At 42.9% G+C, this 5,353-nt stretch overlaps 1 long non-coding RNA gene across 1 annotated transcript; it reads right to left on the reverse strand.

Moving 5' to 3' along the window:
- Positions 1–4,183: 4,183 nt before the first annotated feature.
- On the reverse strand, positions 4,184–4,717 carry LOC132252214 (uncharacterized). The gene is made up of 3 exons (XR_009464113.1): positions 4,614–4,717; positions 4,459–4,526; positions 4,184–4,327 (listed from the first exon to the last, which is right to left on the reverse strand). It is a non-coding gene; the product is annotated as an uncharacterized LOC132252214 (long non-coding RNA).
- Positions 4,718–5,353: the final 636 nt, after the last annotated feature.

Genomic DNA, 5,353 nt, shown 5'->3' on the forward strand with positions numbered 1-5,353 from the left:
TTACCATAGACTGTGTAACGCTCTATGGCGTGTTTCCAAGACACGCAGGCTGCCTCATCATCAATAAAGTCGCAAGATGAAATTTCATAGGCGGGAGAAAAGAGGTAGCCAAAGAGTTCTTCGGGGTCTCTAACGATGCTGGTGTTGGGCAAGTTGGTTCTCTGACTGAATTTACCCCACAAAAAATTTAGAAACAATTTTGCTATTTGGCGCTTGGCAGGATTGGGTTTGATGTGCTCAGGGCGTAAGGTCACGCCTTCTTTTTGCAAGAAATTGGCCACGTATCTCTCTTGTTTTTCTAGGTCGGTACACCAGGCGGGGTAGCCCGAGGCTTCCTGCTTCTGCCGGAGGTGCATTTTTATGTACTCTGAAAAAAGGGTGCTAGACTTCTCAGCAAAATGCCAAACTTCATAGATTTGAGCTACTCTGTACCCCTTGGCGATAGTTTTATTCAATTCTGGTGTGCACCACGTGCCCAGGAGGGCCCTCTCTTCATCTGTGTGGTCACACTTTTGCTGTCTTGTTTCCGCACAGAGGCGGCACAGCGTGAACATAAGTTTCCCATTCATCCTAGTGGGTAGCACGGGGAAAAAAAGACTTCGCGGTGGGTACAGTCTCACCCTGGCTATTCCAAAATAGCTCGACAGGGGTTGGAAATTGTCATGAATGATTTCAGGGTGTCCGATTGGGTATTCCTTCGTTTTGTTTATAAAGGGGTAAAGACTGGTAAAATCGTAATAGTGTATTTGTTCGCCAGGTTTAGTTTGGTAATATAGACAGATGGCATTAGTTCTGCCCCCAAAAAGAGCATCCCTAGGCACCAGTGGAGAAGGCAGCGGGGTTCTGCTTAAAAAATCTGCCAGCTCCCCATCCGTTTCTAACAGAGTCCTCCACTCGTGCTCCCAAATGGTCCTAATGGTAAACCCTTCTCTCTTGAGATAATCGGTCTTGTGCAATGCCTGATAGACCAGAACCCTTTGACAGGGACGACCTTCGGGTTTCTGAATTTTCTCATTGTAGCAAGTGACACAGCCGTGGAAAAAGCATCCGTTAAATTCAAACGCCGTAGGTTCCCCACCAATGTTGGCATAGCCGTCTAAAAAATAGGGACCTACATGAAATTCCCCACCCTGTAAGGCATGTTGAATTTGAATATTTTCTTTCTCCGATATGTACATTAGCCACTGAATAGATGGGGTTGAAAACCTCTTTTTCTGCCTGTGATAGTTGTCCGGGGGGAGAAGCGCTACGGTCTGTGGTTCCAAAAACATAAACCTGTACATGGCCATACAGAAAGAGGCCAGCGTGATGTATTGAAAAGGATCTATGCAGCGTACTACATTTTGGAGTTCACCATTTACTTTCACTCGGTCTACCCGCCGTGTCATTTTCATAATCTCATCCCTGTTGAGACAACAGGCCTCTTTCAAAATTTTTACATCCTGCTGGCAATAATAGGCCAGCTCCTTCTGCATGTCAAAGGTCTTATCGCGGTTATTCTGATACCATTCTAAAAACTGTCCTTTCTCACTGGACATCATATTTTCAACGCCGTAGTACTCCATCTTTGGGAGAGGTCCCACATAGTTTTGGTTTTCTGCCGTGTTAAAAAAATGTGGGAAATAACCTTTGCATCCTTCAAATCCCATCGCCTGTGGAAGTCTGCTAAATTTCATAGGCAAAAAGTTTAAAGAATCTATGAAACGGACGCCTAGCCTGGTCACTTCAATGCACATGAGTTTACCGCCCTGAGTGATTAGTTTCACACCCATTTTTTCCTTCAATAACTGGCTGACAACGAAGTAACCGTCGTAGCCTTTGGCGTTGTGAGCTATGAAGGTGTAGTCCTTGAACTTTTTATCCATAAAAACCTTAATAAAACCAGACAGACACTCTTCACCCTTAAACTCCCAAGTGCTTTCTGCCTTTTTGGGCTTAGCTTTACAAACCCTTTTGGGGTTTTTGCCTGCATCTTTCTGAGGTTTTTTTTCCCCTGTCTTTAGCTCCATTGCAAAAATATAGTTGGGCACATGCATACCCGTCTCCTGCACACATTCAAAATCATAAAAAATGTACCCCTCGCTTTCTTCAGGCTCTTTAATCTGGCGCATAAAGCACCAGTGTTTGTTTACATCCGTGATTTTCCCATAACACTGTTTGCACTGTCGCCCTTTGCACTCGTGCTTTTTGTCCACATAAGATTTACACTCATCGCACAGAGTTTGAGTCAGACATTCAATCCTATTTTCAGAGGCCAGGGCCACGTGCTTTTCTAAGCACTCTTTGGAACGACAGAACAGTTTACAGTTAGGGCACCTCTGTGTCTTGCCCACATTTTCAGAGCAGTTTGGGCTCAGGCAAAGACGACATCGGAACCTGCACGTGTGGCTATGGCTGTACAACGTCTGACAAAGATCACAATAATTTCTCATGCCGAACACATTTCTCACATCTAAAACACCATAATAATGTTCACCATGTAGCAGAAGAAAACAGGTGTCGGGGTATCTGGGCGTGTCCTGTGTTTTAAATAAACTCCACCCGGTTTTTTCCTTATGCATCACTATGTGAATGTTAACCTGCTCAAGGTCTTCAAACAAAGGTACTTGATGGAGCATAACCTTTTGATATATAGACAGTCCTAATTTCCTATGCAGTTCTTTGGCACCATCTAGCAGTTCGACATCTCTGGCCCCTCTACGTTTTGTAACAGCCAATAGACTGCCTGCAAAGCACAGGTTAGTATCATAGGTATTCAAGTCTATTAAATACTTCCTCTTTTTAGTAATGATCTGGGAATAGGGGATAGAGCTTATAACTCTACGGCTCCCACCTCCCCGGCCTTTCACAACAATCACAACCAGCCGAAATGTTGAATCGAGCAATAGTTCTCTCTGGCTTTGTAACAGCTTACTGAACCACTCTAAAAACAGCTCAGGGGTCATCTTGTTTAAATTAATAGCTCGAGAATATAAGCAGTTTGACAAACTATCTGCCTGAAAACGTAACTGGGCATAATCGTTGCCTGTGAATCTCTGGCGGAGTTCTGCTACAATTTCTTCCACCCCATGGGTTATGGCTTCGTATGCCACGTGTAACGGCACACGCTCCAGATTCACAAAACGGAACTCCTCAGTGTACCTCATGCCTCCAAACCTGGCTACAGACCACTCTTGCCTTCTCACCCGCACCATATGTACATCCGGTAAAACATCCTCTGATGACTCAGGAGACCGGGGGGCACTTAAGGGGTCCTCTAAACTGTCTTCTACAACAGATTCGTTATTCCAACCCTCTGACCCCTCAGGTCTTGGTGGTGAGGAAGGTCTGGGAACATTTGAGGGACCCTCTAAGGGGCTTCCTAAACCATAGTCACCATCTCCCCTCTCTGGTTCTGTGGGTTCTGGTGGAAGGTCCGATCTGGGTGTCTGGGGTACATTTGAGGGACCCTCTAAAGGGGTTCCTAAACCATGTTTTCCATCCCCTCTCTCTGGCTCCGGGGGTTCTGGTGAAGGGTCAGGACTGATAGGAGGAGAAGTGTTTGAGGGATCCCTAGGGGATCTCTCTTTTTTTTTTTTCCTCAAACGGTGTTTAGCCTTCCCCACGCTCTTCTTTAACCAGGCCCTTACTTTTTTCCCCGCAAGCCAGTTGCTGGTTGGCCAACCATTTTTACCCCCACGTTTACCATGACTCCCCCTCTTATGATACAGACTACGCCTGCTGTCCGAATTACACAGACTACCTCCTCTCTGAGTAAAATTTACCCTTTTGCGCTGGTAGTAATCATGATCTTTCAAAGCGCTCTGCACACTCTTTCTGAGATGTATACGCCTGCGTGTACCACTCCAAATCCCCCTCTTTTTTTTCACAATAATCATGATCTTTCAAAGGGCTCTGCACACTCTTTCTGAGACGTATACGCCTGTGTGTACCACTCCAAACCCCCTTCTTTTTTTTCACAATAATCATGATCTTTCAAGACAGGGTGTTTATACCCACCTTGAAAACCCACCCTCTTTTTTTTTTTCACAATAATTATGATCTTTCAAAAAAGGAGAACGACTCTCCTCTTTTTGTAAATTGTGCAAGCAAGCAGCCCTGGGTTTCTTATTCACAGGGTTCAGATCACCTGTTTTGGGTGTGTGAATCCTAGTCTTTTTACAGGTGAGTTTCTCAGAGGTATGTGGCTTGTTTTCCTCCGAGGAATCGTACCCTTCTGTTCTGTCCCGTCCGTCTTCTGATCCTTGGGTGTTATGATCTGCAGGCTGTGCTTTTAGAGGTCTCTGCCCAGGTCCCTGCTCTTCTTCAGGTGTGGTGCGTGTGATCACTTAGGAAATATAACATTTATATCTCAGCATTGAGAATTCACTTTCCTCACACACTGTAAATTTAAAATTTGCTTAACCCCTACACACAGATTCTCCTCCCACAGGAAACACACAGTTTCAGAAAAATTACCTTTTACTACTGGGTAAAAACATGACTGTATGTGCTTGTTCTGCTTTTCTATTTTAGAAGAAGAGGTTCTGTTTGAAAACAAACAGTTGTTATAACTTAGTGTGATTATAGCAACACTGCCACAAATAGCCCGATCCTTTTAAAATAATTTTTACCTTATTGTGGTAAAATGGCCTGGGGCTTCCCCACCTGATAAGCTCTCTGTAATATAAATGAAATGATACAATAAGTAAGTCCTCTGTATTAAAAATTAAATAATAGATTAAGGAAAATGGTGCATGTATAAAGTAAAATATAACTGTATTAAAATAGTCAGCACTAAAAGACAACCCACCCCTTTTTAGTCTTAAAAAATGTGGTGATCTGGACACACCGGGCCTCTTTTTTATCTTTATAACACACACCCCCATCACCCCTATACCATAACACAATCTGTGAGAATATATCTTTTTACATTCAGTCTTTATTTCCCTTAAAAACTTTTATAATATTTTATTAGTTTATTTTGTTAATCCTTCTTCTAAGAAGTGTTTCTTATAATATCCAGTGACCATTATGCATTGTCGACCAGAAAATAGTGTATGTATAAAGTAAAATATAATTGTATTAAAATAGTCAGCACTAAAAGACACCTCCACTCCCTTTTAGTCTTAAAACTTGTGGCGATCTGGACACACCAGGCCGCTTGTTTTTTTATCTTTATGATACACACCCCCACCACCCCTATACCATACACAATCTGTCAGAATATATATTTTAAAATTCAGTCTTTATTTCCCTTAAAAACTTTTATAATATTTATTAGTTTATTTTGTTAAACTTTCTTCTAAGAAGTGTTTCTTATCATATCCAGTGCCCATTATGCCTTGTCGGCCTTATCTTTACAGCAGGCCTT

Source organism: Alligator mississippiensis, chromosome 8 (genome assembly GCF_030867095.1).
Source record: "Alligator mississippiensis isolate rAllMis1 chromosome 8, rAllMis1, whole genome shotgun sequence".
In the NCBI taxonomy this organism is placed as follows: Eukaryota; Metazoa; Chordata; order Crocodylia; family Alligatoridae; genus Alligator; species Alligator mississippiensis.